We start from the raw sequence: 17,382 nt of genomic DNA on the forward strand, positions 1-17,382 counted from the left end.
GCACACATAGGAATCCATGCTGTCATTATGATCATTGTTTGCCACTTTCCTTAGGAATTCAGAACAAAAACTTCTTAACTCTCCCCTGGGAGAGGGGAAATCCTCCGAAGTATGAACACAAAGTCCATCTGGATTTCTCATTTTTGTGTGATGAGCTACATGAAATTAAGGCATAGGTAATTTCTCTAGCATGTGATTCCACTAAAACAGTTAATGGCTTAAAGGTGAATTGTTCACCCTGGGCACATCTAGACTGCAAGGAGAGAATGCGTTAGTTCACTGTTCATCATTTTTTCCCCATGTCTTTGCTTTTATTCCTTCTGTAGCCACCTCCTCCTTTAAGTACACAATTCATGTCAGCTATCCTAGCAGATAACAAGGAAAATGATGTTCCCTGGTAATGTCACAGGTAACACTCAAAGATATGCACTTCAAAAGTTTAGGTTCAGCTACTTGTGACAGCAGGGTGAATAACTGTGTGATCATTTTATTAGAAGAACCTAAGAGAGAGCAGCTTCTCTTGGTGATATATCTTTTTTTTTTTTTTTTTAAATTGGCTTGAGCTCTTACCCCAAACCTGGTGGATCCACTTTAGTGATTAAAGTGAATCCACTTTCAAATGTTATAGTTTACATATTAATTCTAGGAGCTTATGATTAGGAATATTTAACTTTATTTATTCACTTTTTGTTAAAATTCTATTTACTTAAGTCAGATGAATGCATTTTTTCTTCTTCTTAGGCACTGAATGTAGATTTTGATATTTTCTGCTGAGATTTTCTTACTAGTGTGTCCAGTCTTATGGGATCCTGTCTTCTGTTGAGCTTGCCACTTTCCTGTGAAAATACCCCTGGACTATGCCCTGGTAGCTTCCTGTTTGGTTCTAAGTTATTACCTAGATTGTCATCTTTGGTTCCTCCTATTAGGAAGAACTGACACCCCCAGGTTGGTGGAGAATGAGTTAGATGCCCTGTCCTATCCTGTGATCCTGTAGCATCAGAAACAGCTAAAAATTTCTGTGAGTTTTATAGTTGCTCCGAGTTGCTTGGAATAAAATGGGGGTACCTTTTACTATAGGACTTGAAAGTGGCTTTATGGAGGTTCTTAGACCACATGAGAAGATTTTGAATCATTGAAGCATATTGTAAAAATCATGCAAATGTGAAAGAATGTCAAACTAAATGGGTACCGCTACCTTTCAGACAGTCCTGTTTCTTCTCTCTAGAATTAAAAAAAAATGACTCGAATCACTCAATAAAAGTAGTTAAGCAGAAATTATGTTAAGGAAAAGAAAAAAAGAGATAGCAGTGTTTTTGTAAAAGCCACCCTGCAACACAGATTTTTTAAAAAATAATCTTCAAAAAGTTGAGAATAGGTTTATCTAAATTCTTAGTTTATTATGACTTATTAGTACGAATATTGTGGAAAAGTTTTTAAAAGGTGGGAAATGTTGTGGCATTAATGTTGAACGAGGCAGTGAGGTATGTTGAGATTGGGCTGTTGCTTAACATTATAGCTTGCTGAATTTTGGTTTTGAATCGTGTGTGGTGTACCTTATTTAGGTAGCAGTGGGCTTCACTCCCCTCGACAAAGAAGAGGGTCTACAGCTTATCGAGTCTCCGGCTCCTCCTTGACCAGAAGTTACTGGTCTTTCTGTTTATTTACTGGTCTATTTTTACCATTTTTAAAAAACCTTTTGGAATCATCCTATGATACAGCAAAAATTTTCCTCTTTTGGTCTATTTTGAAGGGATTCAATATATACAGAAAGTATATTTTTTTCTTCTTTGACATTTGGTGGTGTTCTTTATTTTTATTTATTATTATTATTGTTATTATTATTATCTGGGTACTGGGGATTTAACCCCGGGGTGCTTTACCATTGAGCCTAATTCCTAGCCCCCATTTTTTTTTTAATTTTTAAATTTTGAGATAGAGTCTCACTAAGCTGCTTAAGGCCTACTAAGTTACTAAGGCTGGCTTTGAACTTGTGATCCTCCTGACTCAGCCTCCCAAATTGCTGGGATTACAGGCATGCCCCACCACTCCCAGCTACATTTAGTGTTTTGATGATATCTTTGACTTAAAACTTGTTACTTTTTAATTACATGCATCTAGTTTTTAATATTTTTTATTTGTGATATGGCCTGAGATGCTCTTAAGTTTCCACGTGTTCACATATGGAATCATGGTTTAAGGTGTTCCATTTTAGGATCCAACATTGTTTGACTCCCTTTCTAAGAGGTGCCAAGATGAATGTGCTCCCACTTTATCTTCCCTTCCCACTTCTCCCTACCTACTGTTACCTAAAGTGAATTTTATTACTATTTCTAAATTGCTGTGGTGTGTAACATTTATATTTTGTTCTACTCATACTTCTTATGCAACCAATGATTTCTTCATTCACCTCTAATTTTATACTATAGTAGTTCTCTTAAAGAAGATCTCAAAGTAATTATGAACCTGATTGCTTATATGTTTCATATTACTTTTTTTCCTAGAAAATAAAAACAATAATTTTATAGTACATTTAATGGCAACTGATAGTAATAAAATTTTCCTATTTTGTTTACATGTTCTTTAGACAAGTCTGCAACTTAGCATTGATTATTTGCAAATTATTCTACTAGCTATACTGTCATTTGTCAAAAGGTGGATCAAGATAACATAGAATCATAGTCATAATATGGTCATACAGAATTATCATATTATAAATCAGATTGGATTTATCACCAGCATTTATAAAACCAGACCCAGGGAAAGAACTAGGTCTGGGGACATAATGTATGGTCTTAATATAGTGAATGTTTAGCCTGTCCTGATTACTACAAAATCATATTACTTTTATATTTGAAATAATTTGTTTAATTTGTACATTCTTGGTTTTTATTTTTCCCTTCCTTGAAGACTTGATAGACATTGCTCTCTTGCCTTTTCTAGTGTTTTTTTTTTTTTTTGTAAAGTTTGAGTTCAGCCAGATTTGATTAAAAAAAATTAATTTTTTTCCGCACATTTTTTTCTTGGTGCATTAGAGTTGTACATAATCATGGGATTTGTTAACACATTTGTACATGCACACAATACACAGCATAACATAATTTGGCTCATGTCATTACCAGCAGATTTTATTCTTTTACACAGGAAAATTCTTTCTTATCCCCCACAGTTAGCTTTACCGGGTTACATGCTTGGTACTATAGGAAATTCCCCTGATAAATGTGTACATATAATCTATACATTTGATTTTTCCCTTTGTTTGGGGACAATTTTCTTTTATTTTACCTTTGAATATCTACTCTGTTATAGCTTTTAGGAATGTCAGTTATGCACCACTGGATTTCCTTTGGCTCTAACAGTAATTTTCCCTCGATACCTTAAGAATTTTTTTTAGTTCTGTGTTTTTCAGAAATGGCTTATTTTTCCCTCTGTTGAATGCCTCTAATGTAGCTTTTATTTATCTAATATTCTTATTTTTCTCTTATATATATTATTTTGACTCTGACATGTCACTTTTGATTACCTGAATTTTCTGATCTTTTCCCTTGAGTCCTATTATGTCTTGTCTGAATTCATTTCAGACGTTCATAATTAATATTCCTTTTATTTAAAGAACACATTTTGTGTGTGTGTGTGCCAGAGTTGTGTATTAATTTTTTTTGCCTGATTTGTTATAGTCTTGTGTATTTTTTTGGTCTGCTTTCTGTTTGCCATATTCTTTTCTTTAGGTTTTTGTTACTATCTTCATAGAAGCCTCAGGCTGATTCTTTTTTTCTGTTTATTACTCATTTTTAGTGCGCACTGGAATTAGCCATTTGATGATGGACAATATAGAAGGGGATTAAACAGTGCAGCAGGCAGTTTGAATGTCAGAACCTGGCTTTGGAGCACATTCTCACTAATATTTTACCCTTGGAATATAAATAAATACGGGTTCTCTCTGTCATATGCACCAGAGGTCACAGGGGTATATAGTTCCTCCCTTCCTTTTTTGGTAGGTCTTTCCCTTGCTTCTCTGCAGAGCTGCTGCTCACTGATTACACCTTTACCACCCTGATTTACCCACACAGCTCTCTTGAACAGCTGGTATAGCTGTGTGCTTTCTTACTCAGCCTGGCAATATGTTTCTCTGTGGTATGAAACAAGGCTTACTGAGGGTTGTACCAACTCCATGCTCAACCAAGTTGGCCTCTCTGGCAAAGGGTGATTCCGTTGGTCTTGCCAAATTCCCCACTGTGATAAATGTCTTACTTGGTTTACACCCTGCTGAGCTCATGCCCCTGAAGGACCCCCCCTATACTGAACAGCAGTTGTGGTTTAGCATTGTGGTTGTGTCTTCATATGTTGTGGTTTAGGGAGGTGGTTGTTTCTTAGCATATTAATTGTCCACTGTTATGTAACAAACCACTCAAAATTACTTAAATTAACCACAATTTAATACTTCGCCTAATTCTGTTGGTGGGCTGGCTGGTTTTGCTTGTCCCACCTGCAAGTTTGTTTTTATGGCTGTGGTCAGGTGGTGGCTCAACAGGAATGGCTGCATCCGAATAATATAATGCCTGTCTTCACTATCCACGTTGTCTTTCACGCTGGGTCTTCACAGCATGGTAACCTCAGTGCTCCAAGATGGAGAGCAGCTGCAAGGTTCCTGATGGCTGAGGCCAGGAGGACACATAGTATGGCTTTTGCTATATTTTGTTGGTCAAATCAAGTCAGGGGACCAGTCCAATTTCAAGGGATGGAGAAGTCACATTGTGAAAGAGTGTGAATCCATAATAGAAGGAATAACTGTGCCTTTCTTTGGGCCAAAAATCTACTACACCTTAGTTCATGTTTTGACTTACATTTCTCCGCCTTGCTTTTGTTTGGTTTCATACCAAAGGAACAGAAAAATTTACACTGTTGCCTTCAACAGGAATTCAGATTATTAATAGTTTTAAAGGCCATGAATAGTAAAAGAAAACTCAATACTGTTACACCTGCCTTCTAATGACTTAGCACCTTTTGTTTTTCATCTTTAAAGCCCATGAGATAGAACTTAAGAAGTGCCTCTACTGTGTGTAATCAGCAGCTCCCAGCCCTAGGGCAAGGATTCTGAGACCTGAAACGGAGCCTCACATTCCACACAGTACAAGGTAATGCATTTTGGACTGCAGGGCAGGAAGGCTGGCTTCTACTTTTGCTCTATTCCTAGATTTGAAATCTTAATAAAATAAGTTTACTTTAGTCTCTCATTAGTAAATTTTGGTTAAAAAAAGAGGTGGTTCTTAAACCATAAATTGACAGAAGGTCACTTGTGGGGTTTGTTGAAAATCCCATTCCTGGTCCCTTTCCCCCTTGAGACTCTGACTCAATGGGTCAATGAGAAGATCTGATTTTTTTTTTTAAGAGAGAGAGAGAGAGAGAGAGAGAGAGAGAGAGAGAGAGAGAGAGAATCATTTTTTTTTTTTTTTGTAGATGGACACAACACAATGCCTTTATTTTTATGTGGTGCTGAGAATTGAACCCGGGTCCCGCCCATGCTAGGTGAGCGCTCTACTGCTGAGCCACAATCCCAGCCTGAGAAGATCTGATTTTTAAAAGAATCACTTCAAATGACGTTGTTGCAGGTGGTCAGTTGATTATTCTGTGAGACTTTACACCACTAAAATTTCAGAATTTTCTTCCAGCTTCCAAAACTCTATTAATCATGACTGATGTATTTAAAATGTTCATTCACTGAGCCATGATTAGCTATTTAATTACCTGCATTGTTTAGAATGTCTTTAAGAATAAATACCCTAACTTGGACTCCATACTTTGAATTTGTAATTATGAAAGAAACATTGGTTTCTCAAGAAGATCATTAAAATCTGTTGATTAAAAACAATTATGTACTTTTGTGATTCTTACCTCTGTATCATACTTTAATTCTATCATGAAAAATAGAAATAAGTTAATATTACAATGAATTATAGAGACATAGGGACAATCTTTGGTGAGTTGAACAGAAGTCTTCCTCCATCATCTAATGTGTAAAAGCATCAGGTTATCCTTAGAGAAATCATTCCTCATCCCTCAAACATACCCCATGGACTTCAAAGTTGGTTCTAATTCAGTTGACAACTTAATTTTTTTCCTAGTGCAACTCTCTGTTTGGCCACTTGATGGCAGCATTTACTATGTGCTAACATTGAACTTTTTTTTTTTTTCTTTTTTCTTTTTTCTTTTTTTTCCCTCTAGGTTGTTCAGCCTCGTTTAACATTGGTGGTGGAAAAGATTGATAGCAATGCAAATGTATTTATAACCACGAGAGATAGTCACCTTCCACCCCAATTAGCCTTTGCATTGATTTACTGAGGAAAAACATCTATTACTGAAAAAGTCTTACAGATTAGTGTTGCATTATTTTGTTACAGTTGAAATATCTGCTGGAAAAGTGATCTCACAGATCTCTAACCAAAAATGTTCTTTCTCAATAATTAAAAAAACAAAAAGATATATCATTGAGAATGCAGCTCTGGTTTAGAACTATGTGCCAGTTTTTTCCCCTTAAAGCTATACACTTAGTTATTTGAATACTTTTTTTAATAATGAGCTTGTGTCACATTTTAGATCTTTAAAAAGAGATTTATTCATGAGCTGTTGCTTGGATAAAGCCATTGATCTACCCCCCAAAAAATCTCATTTCTCAATTGCTTTGTGAGAACATAATTATGATCTGAACTAAAGTCTTTTTTTTTTAATATGAAAAAGCTACTGCTTCTTGAAATACATTTTTTGCCTCCCCAAAGAATGAAGCTGCAACTGAAACATTTCCCACAGAGAAAAACCTACCAGTAATGATTCTATAAACATCCTGGCAACCACTTTCTAAGGGAGGGTTCACTAAGACGACTCCTGTTTGAGATTTACATGGAGCACAAATTGGTAGGGATTTACAAGGCGGTTACAATTTAGTGCTTTTGGCTTGAAAGAAAAGAATGTTTTTTTTTTCCTTGTTGTTGTTTGGTTTTAACCGGTCCCTCTTCTCCCCTGGCCCCTTATTTCTCTTAAAATATGATGACATTTGGAAAAGTTTGTTGGCTTTTTGTTTTTTGAGCTGTTACTGGAGAAGATTCCCCATGTTGTAATTCACCGCTATTTGAATTTAGATGTCAGAGCAAGGTTAAAGTACTCAACAGCAGGGTTGTAGAAGAGGCTCTGCTGGGGCCACCAGGCCTACACCAATGGCAAGAGAGTAGCATTGGGAAGTGTCGGACAGCAAGTTTATATAAATATCTTTGTGGATGTATATAAATATTCTGGGGAGACGATTCCAGCTCTGCTATTTTCACAGGCTCAGCTCTATTTTCCTGGGCTTTGTGTATGTTTACTTATATACAATTGTGCATTTCCTTCTGTTTATTTGAGTCTTCTGGGCCTATGTGAGGAGACTCAAGTGCCCTACACATTCTTCTTATAGCTCATTTTGTGCCAGTTTAAAAACTATTTTTATAGCAAAAGCAGTGCACATTTAATTTAGAAATCTTCAAAAATATGGATAAGTGAAGAGCAAATAAAAGCATATACCTCGCCATGCTATTGTTAAAGTCTTCTTGTATATAAGTGTATATATAAGTATATATATATCTTTTTGTATTACATATAGACACAAAATATATGTATATATAGTCTTCTCTATAAAAACACGTAGATAAAATAGAAATACAAATACAAATATATATTATAAAAATTGGAACATAATTAGTGTGTATAAGTTTTCCTAATCTACCTGAGTATAATTTCTATTGTTGTAAAATTCGCTTACATTTCTTTTCTTTTTGACAAAAGCACACTTTCATTTTTCTCATTATGAGAAACACTACCTGGCTGGGACTCCTAGAAAACAGACCTTTAAATGATACCATGATATTCAACCACTGGGTCTGATGATTGTATACATATGGGAATTCATAGAGGACCCAGTTCCAGGTGGCCTGATGACAATGTGGGATACTTTAAAAAACTGTATAGAAAGGTGAAGTCTAGATGTGACAGGCATCATTTCTGATATATTCAGTCTCAGATGAAATCAACATGGAAAAGAAAAAGGAAATAATGGCTTTGACAGCTTTTCCAATCTGCAGCATTTGCTGTCTGCAAAATCCTGTTAAATTCTAGCCAGTAGTTGAGGAAGGAAAAGCTTAAGTGAATGCACTGAAAGGGGCTGGCTGTCTTTTGTGGAGTGCTTTGTTTTCAATTTGCTTGGTGCTCTGAAATATCGAGTGTCCAGAGCACAATGCAGTCCCCTCACTGGTGATGAAAGACATTGTGAACTTCTTACACATAAATGCCAAATGCCCAGTAAAACAGCCTCAAGATCAGCTCTTTCACCGCTCAGTGGTGTGTGTGTGTGTGTGTGTATGTGTGTGCGTGCACGCGCGTGCGTGTGCACACCTATGTGCATGTACCTTCGTGCGTAGATATTCTGGATATGCAGTCCAATCGAGCATGGCCCCCAGAACTGGGGCCTCACATGTGCTTATCTGAATGTAGGGATCTCATCTGACTATACTGAAGCCTACTGCATTATTCTCAGCTGGGTCTCATTTAAGGCAGAACAAAAAGATCTCAGAAAAAAGAAAGAAGCAGAGATGTGCTTGTGGTTTAGTCTGAGGCTAGGAGTAGAGAAAATGTGGAAATGATTCAGGGCCTTCTACCTACCATAACATTTTAGAAATCTCTTTAATTTCTAAAGTGAACTTAGGATCTGTAAAGTTTGCCCATTGGGCTCCATAAGCCCTGTAGCCTAGAGAGTTTTTCTGTATGTAGAATACCTGAGTGCTGTGCTAGATTTATTGTTTTGTTTTATGTATTGTTTTGCCATTTGCACAAGTTGAACTCCTGTGAAATTTTTATCTATTCAATAAAAAAAATTACCCAGAGAGTTGAAATTGGCATTGATTTTTAATTTATATAGAAGTTATTACAAATATATATCAGTGTCAATTAAAACAGTTTCATTGCATACTATGTATAGGAAATCAAATTTCATAATTACATTTAGCAGGTGGGCAGCAGTGCTGGTTTCAAAGTTTAAAGGTCATTGATGATTAGGCTCTGAGTTTAGTTTAAATTGTTACATTTTTTCCCTCTCCCTTCTTGACTTCAAATGTGAGAGATGGAAAGTACTGGTGTGAGTTAACCTTACCTAGCAAAAGAAGTATCAAGGGGCTGGGGTTGTAGTTCAGTGGTAGAGCACCTGCCTGGCACATGTGAGGCCCTGGGTTCGATCCTCAGCACCACATAAAAATAAATAAACAAAATAAAGATATCGTGTCCATCTATGACTAAAAAGAAAAAAAAATTATTTGCCTTCTTTGTTGTACCCCATTCTCCAAAATTGCAAAGATAACTTGAAAGTAAACATGCCATTGTGTCAACAGTGACAACAATAATCCCAATAGTAAACGATATGCATGATAAAATACAAGTGGGAACTTTGGCTCTCATTTACAAAACTGACATGAATAAAAACAGTCAGTTCCCTTTCTTCATCATGTGGCAACTCAGTGTTCTCAAATTCATGTTTCCCTTGTTAAAGTCACTTTGTGAGATTCTTCCTGTGAATTCTGTTTCTCCCCTTGCACTTCCTGTTCTCCATCCTCCCTTCTTCACTACCATTCCTACTTAGTGTGCAGTTTTGGGAAATTCTGATCCTTTTCTTGAGTCTTCCCAGTAAGGGGGGGAAAGTTCATTCTCAGGCTGTAATCAGTAATTTGAGCGAGTTCTGGTTCTCATTGTGTCAACTTTTATGTGTCAATTCTCCAGGCCAAGAATTCCTGCAACGTGAGTGCAATGCAGTATTCGATTTCTATGATCACTTTAAACACACTAAATCTATGGCTTTAGTTTTAGTTTTAGTGTGCCTATAAAAAATTTCAGAAAGAGTTCCCTTGGATTTGTATCTTTTTTTTTTTCATTTTTTAAAATAAGGAAACAAACAAACAAAAAAACCCAAAAAACAACTCACCTAGTAAGTGTATGCAGGGCTTTCTCTACAAGAATGTATTTTATTAATGTAAGTAGAAATGATGTTTTTGTTTTCCTAGAGAATGTGATTTATCCCTCCTGGTTATGACAATCAAAAATGTTTCTTGACAGACATTAGGGAGACTGTTACTTGTCATGATGTGGTGACTCATGGAATATACATGTTGCATAGACAACTCAGATAATTTGGGCATTCTAGAATTGTGATAATTTGTTTTCTGTTGCCATTACAAAGTACTTGAGGTTGGGTAATATATAAAGAAAAAAGTTTTATTTAACCGACATCTTTGGAGGCTCAAAGTCCAAGATCAGTTGGCCCCATTTTTTTTTATAGCCTCTAATGGATGGCATAATGGTGAGAGAGCATGTGAGAGGGAGAGATCATCTGGTGAGACAGAAAGAGATATTTTGAGGCCAACTTGCTTTTTCATAAGGACCCACTCTTGTGGGAACTGACATCTCAAAAACTACATTAGTTTGTTTTGAGGGTGATGCTTGCAGTGATCTAATTCCCTCTCAGAAGATTCCACCTCTTCAAGGTTTCACTGCCTCTCAACATTGCCACACCAGAAACCAAGCTTCCAGCATATGAATGTTTGGGGAAACATGCTCAAATCATATCCAAGCCACAGTGAGTGGTTTTTCCTTTATAGCCATAGTCACAGCCATGGGTGACAGGAGATAAGCAGGTTTGAGAGGGCTCAACAAATGAAAATACTAGTCATAACAGGAAGGAAATCCCATTGGTCTGGAGTACTATCTACAAGTAAAAGAACATTCTCAATTTGCTTTATGATATTTCGTATTTACATCTAGAGAAGAATCTTCACAACCAAAATGTTTAAAGTTCTCCGATAGAGAACAAAATAAAGAGCTAGTTTGAAAAGATTTATGACAGAGAAATCTCTAAAAGACTGATAGAATGATCCAGACAGAAGAAAGAAGAGACCAAAAAAAAAAAAAAATCAAAGTATCACAGAATAGGATTTAAAACAATTAAATAAAGATATTATGGAGAAATATGTGCATACAGTTGAAAGCAAAGATGAAGTAGGTGATTTTGTTAAAATGCCAAAATTGATATAGGAGGAACAAATCCTGAGAAAAGCAGCAATGGTGGAGATGAAAGATCCCTCATTCACAGTCAGGAAAGTCTGACCAAGAATACTTGAGAAGAAGTATTTTACTAAAAATTTGTGTAATAAAATATCTCTATGTTATATACATTATTCTAGAAAATAGAAAAAAATATGAAAGCCACCCAATTCATTTAGGAGCTACTATAACCTTGGTTACAAAACCAAATGAAAGTACAAGAAATTAAAATTTTAAGCCTACTTCACTTATAAACCAAGATAATAAATTCTAAGTAAAATATTAATTAAGAGAATTTAACAGTCTAATAAAAATCTCTAACAGCTCACACTTCATCTATTTAAATAGAATGAAAAAGCTTCCTTCTACAAAAAAGAAAATACCTGGAATCCTAGAAAAATCAACTTAATACATAACCAAACTCTAACAAAGTAAAATGAATTAGTTCAGATCAAAAATAGGGTGGGCAGAGATACTGAAAACCTGAGAATTAAGCAGTAAGCTTAAGGTAAATCTGTGCCAGGGAGAAGAATGCTGGTCTCACTAACTAAGGTTCCTGGTCTTAATAGTCAAACAAAACAGGCCATGTGATGTGGGCAACTTGAAGTCAAGATGCTGAGAATTTAAACTTTCAAAGGGCTGTACCCTGGATGCAGCGGTACAGAAGCAAAAAGTTTGTAGAAGAAAAGAATTCTTGAATAATTTTAACTATGGGTCTGCTTTAATGCATGTATGCATTTTTTAAAAATTGACATAAAAATCAGACTTAATACCTCTGGAGTGCTTGAATAACATGTGTGTAGTCACATAAACCAGGCCACAGTAAGTTCCTGCTAATCAAGTGTCATTAGGAAGGAGATCATAACCTCCAAAATATGAACAGAGAGAAACATTTTGTAAAGATACATTTTGTGAAGATTTAGACTAGAAGAGTACCATGTTTCAGATTCCAATGTACTTAAATGTCCTCTCTCCCAAAGTGGGGAGAAGATTAGAAGATCAGACCGAAGATTGAAAGAAAAAATACAGTCATTAAAACCATGACAGAGCTCGAAGGAGCAAAGAGGAGTAAAGTGCTGTAGAGGATACTTAAGGCCATGAAAATTATAAATGAGAAATCCAAATGAAATTAAGAGTAAACAAAGCGTTCAGAATTCAAAAGAATTCGAGACAAAGCAGTAACTCTAAATAATAGATCAAAGTGATACAAAACAAGCATAATTGGAGACTTCAGAGAAGCCCCAAATAATAAACAGACATTTTGTGGCTCAATTATTTATCATAATTTTACTTAAGCATGGATAAATATAAAACCATATGTCAACTCTTTCTGTATATAGAACTTATCCATTTATAAAGTAAAAATCATAAAGTAACCACAGACTATAAAAACAATAAGATTTTAATAAGTGGCATTAATATAATGAACATTTACATTTTTATAAATTTATAATTTAAGAATTTTTTTTTCTAAAATCAGCCTATTTGTATCTCTGTATGAAAAGCTCTTTCCATGTAGCATGGAAAATAGTCCTGGAACTGTGAATACGAAGCTATGTTCTAGTAAAGTTGTTGGACTTCAGAGATGAACAGTCCCCTGGGCAGACAGGCAAAATGATGGAACCACTTACTATAGAGTCTCAGATTTTTCAACAGAAACATTTAATAGTCAGGCCTTCCCAGACCTTCATGGCAGGTAGATGTCCAGCCTTGCAGACCCCACCTCACTGGAACTCATCTACCAACGTGGGGGTCCCGAGGCTGCCTTCATCTTGGGATACCGAAAACCCTGCCACAGCCCCCTTGATATGGAACCCTCCACCTGGAGTTACTGGACAGGGCCAGGAGACAGTCACCCACCTCAGCACCACACGCCACAGTGCTGCATTTTTGAACAGGCCACCCACTGTCACCGCACAGCCTGCCATTGCTGCCCCATCTCTGAAAGCTGTTGCCTCCTTCTTGGGACACCTCCGTTGCCATATGGGGTTGCCTCTGCTACTACTATTGCCATCTTTAGTTAGGCCAACTTTCATCTAGGGACACTGCCAAGGGCCTTGAAGCCCAACATTAAGGTACGTACCGTCTCCCAACCCCCCAATCCCCCACCTTCCTGCCACCAACAGGGCCCAGCTCTTACAGCAATGTGGCTGACCGCAGCTCTCAATGCCTTGTCCTGATCTGCCTGATATAAAACAACTTTCCATGACAGGCATGCAGATCATGGTGCTTAGCCCCCAGGACCTCTGGAGAGAGAGGTTCCTGATGGGGTAGTAGAGAGGGTGGGGGCGAGAGAGATACAGTTTAAAGACTAAATTAGAGACTAGGAATTGTGGGGTCCACAGGTGATGTAAGGGGCTACAACCAGGCACCCACATTATATTAGTGGACCCCAAAGAAGATTTCTGGGGTGCAGTCTTCCAACAGAGACCAGCAATTGCTATACCCCACCTCTAGGAGTTCTGTCTCCAGGACTAACCCTCTCACCCTAGTAACCTTCGCTATCCTTAGGGTAGAGATACCAGCAAACTCTAGACAAACCCATCTATTGGATGAGAAAGGAAGAGAGAAGATATTAAACTCCAACAGAAAAAATCATTCGATTTTCCTTCGAGATTTTTTTTTCCTTCTTTCCCTCACCATCACATCCCCAACATTTGTGAAACCAAGTACTTTTCGTGCATTAGGTTACTGAGGACTGGGATGTTTGAATAGTATAATACAGTTTTCATGTATACTATTTTAGCATTTTTTTTACATTTTTTTCTTTTTCTGCTTTTCCTCCTCTCTCTATATTTTCCTCTGACTTATCTTTCTCCCAAGAGTTTCTTTCTCTTTTCTCTTGTTAACAGCCAGCTTTATTTGATTCCTCTTTCACACTTCCTATGATCTCTAATACCTGTGTATTCTCACCTCCTGCCTCACTAACATCTCATCCCACACCCCTTCCTGTCCACCATTAGAAACAGAAGACCTTTTGCAATTCTACTGCCTATTTTATAGATAATAATTGAACACACCATTTCTGCACAAAAATTCTACAAAACTGTAAATGTCTTAATAGTAACTATTTGGTTTAAGGCTGCATGTTGTTTGCCTTGGGTCCTGTTAATACTGATCTCCCCCTTAAAGGTGAGGTATTGGAAACCTGCAGGGACACTATAAGCTATAATACCTTGGATCCATACTGCTAAAGGAGAAGATACATGAATCAAATAGACCACAACACAAAAATACTGGGTGACTTTAACAAACCTCTCTCACCACTGAATAGATCTTCCAAACAAACACTAAACAACGAAACTATAGAACTCAATAACACAATAAATAATTTTGACTTAACAGACATACATAGAATATTTTATCCATCAACAAGTGAATACACTTTCTTCTTAGCAGCATATGAGTACTTCTCTAAAATAGACCAGTTTTATGCCACAAAGCAACTCTTAGAAAAAAAAGACATACTATCTTGATTTCTATCATATCATAATGGAATAAACTAGGAATCAATATTAAAATAAAAAATAAAAGCTACTCCAACACCTGGAGACTAAATAATATGCTATTGAATAAACAATGGATAGCAGAAGACATTAGGGTGGAGATAAAAAAATTCTTAGAGGTAAATGAGAACACTGATACAATATATCAAAATCTCTAGGACACTATGAAGGCAGTGCTGAGAGGAAACTTCATTGCATTGAGTTTATGCATTAAAAGAATAAAAAGTCAACAAATGAATGACCTCACATTACATCTCAAAGACCTAGGAAAGAAAGAGCAAATCAACACCAAAAGTAGTAGAAAGCAGGAAATAATTTCAGAGCTAAAATCAATGAAAGTGAAACAAAAGAAACAACTTAAAAAATTGAAAAAATGAAAAGTTGGTTCTTTGAAGTAATAAATAAAACTGATAAACCCTTAGCCATGCTAATGAAGAGAGAGAAAATTCAGATTACTAACATCCATGATGAAAAAGGAAATATTACAACAGACACTATAGAAATACAAAAAATAATTAGAAACTAATTGAATATTTATACTCCAATAAAATAGAAAATCTTGAAAACATCAATAAATTTCTAGACACGTGATCCTTCCTAACTGAACCAGAAGGACATACACAATTGAAACAGATCAATTTCAAGCAATGAAATAGAAGATGATATGAAATTCCTACCAACCAAGAAAGGCCAAGGACCAGACTGATTCTCAGCTGAGTTCTACAAGACCTTCAAAGAAGAACTAATACTAATAATCCTCAAGTTATTCCATGAAATAGAAAAGGAGGGAACCCTTATGAACTTATTCTATGAGGCTAGTAACTCCCTAATACCAAAACCTGATAAAGACACATCAAGGAAAGAAAACTTCAGACCAAAATCTCTAATGAACACAGATGCAAAACTTCTCAATAGAATTCTGGCAAATTGCATACAAAAACATATTAGGAAGATAGTGCACCCTTATCAAGTGGAGTTCATCCCAGGGATGCAAGGTTGGTTCAACATATGGAAATCAATAAACATACTTCATCACATCAATAGACAGATAAGAATCATATGATAATCTCAATAGATGCAGAAAAAGCATTTGACAAAATAAGGCACCTCTTCATGTTCAAAACACTAGAAAAACTAGAAATAATAGGATCATACCTCAACATTATAAAAGTTGTCTATGATAAGTCCAAGGCCAACATCATTCTAAATGGAGAAAAATTGAAAGCATTCCCTCTAAAAACTGGGACAAGACAGAAATACCCTCTTTCACCATTTTTATTCAACATAGTCCTTGAAACTCTAGCCAGAGCTAGATGATGAAAAAAAAAGGATAGGAATAGGAAAAGAAGAACTCAAACTATCACTATTTGCTGACAACATGATTCTATACTTAGAGGACCCCAAAATTCCACCAGGAAACTTCTAAAATTCATAAATGAATTCAGCAAATAGCAGGATATAAAATCAACATCCATAAATCAAATGTATTTCTGTACATCAGTGATGAATCCTCTGAAAGAGAAATTAGGAAAACTATCCCGTTCACAATAGTTTCAAACAAAACAAAACAAAACAAAAACCTTGGGAATCAACCTAACTAAAGAAGTGAAAGTCCTTTACAGTGAAAACTACAGAATACTAAAGAAATAAATTAAAGAAGAACTTAGAAGATGAAAAGATCATCCGTACATTTGGACAGGCAGAATTAATATTGTCAAAATGTCCATACTACCAAAAGAGTTATATAGATTTAATGCAATTCCAAATAAAATCCTCCCAACAACATTCCTCATAGAAATAGAAAAAGAAATCATGAAATTCATTTGGAAAAATAAGAGACCCAGAATAGTCAAAGCAATCTTAGCAAAAAAGAGTGAAGCAGGAGTCATCACAATACCAGACCTTAATTATATTACAGAGCTATTGTAATGAAAATGCCATGGTATTGGCACCAAAATAGACATGTAGACCAATGTACAAAATAGAAGGCACAGAGACAAACCCACATAAATACAGTTACCTGATACTAGACAAAGGTGTCAAAAATATAAAGAGAAAAGATATCCTCTTCAACAAATGGTGCATGGAAAACTGGAAATCCATATGCAGCAAAATGAAACTAAATCCATATCTCCCACCACGTACTAAACTCAACTCAAAGTGGATGAAGGACCTAGGAATTAGACCAGAATCCTGTACTTAATATAAGAAAAAGCAGGCTCAAATCTTCATCATGTAGGCTTAGGATCTTACTTCCTTAACAATACTCCTAAAGTGCAAGAAATAAAATCAAGATTCTATAAATGGGATGGATTCAATCTAAAAAGCTTTTTCTCTGCAAGGAAACAATCAATAATGTGAATAGAGAGCCTACAGAATAGGAGAAAAATCTTTATCACATGCACAGTAGATGGATCACCAATATCCAGGATATATAAGTCACCCAAAAAAACTCAACACAAAAGAACAATAACTCAATCAATAAACAGGCTAAGGAACTGAGCAGACATTCACAGAAGAAGATAGTCAATTGATCAACAAATATATGAAAAAATGTTCAACATCTCTAGCAATTAGAGATATGTAAATCATAACTACTCTAAGATTTCGTCTCACTCCAGTCAGAATGGCAATTATCAAGAATACTAGTAACAGTAAGTACTGGAGAGGATGTGGGGGAAAAGTTACACTCATACATTGCTGGTGGCACTGCAAATTGGTGCAACCACTTTGGGAAGCAGTATGGAGGTTCCTTAGAAAACTTGAAATG

The 17,382-nt window shown here is 36.0% G+C and overlaps 1 non-coding gene across 1 annotated transcript; it reads right to left on the reverse strand.

The window, feature by feature from the left end:
- Positions 1 to 2,724: 2,724 nt before the first annotated feature.
- LOC124103795 (small nucleolar RNA SNORA72) lies at positions 2,725 to 2,856 on the reverse strand. The gene has a single exon (XR_006855277.1). It is a non-coding gene; the product is annotated as a small nucleolar RNA SNORA72 (small nucleolar RNA).
- Positions 2,857 to 17,382: the final 14,526 nt, after the last annotated feature.

The sequence above is a fragment of the Marmota monax genome, unplaced genomic scaffold (genome assembly GCF_021218885.2).
Source record: "Marmota monax isolate L192 unplaced genomic scaffold, Marmota_monax_Labrador192_F-V1.1 WCK01_AAM20220418_F8-fsc00006, whole genome shotgun sequence".
Lineage (NCBI taxonomy): Eukaryota > Metazoa > Chordata > Mammalia > Rodentia > Sciuridae > Marmota > Marmota monax.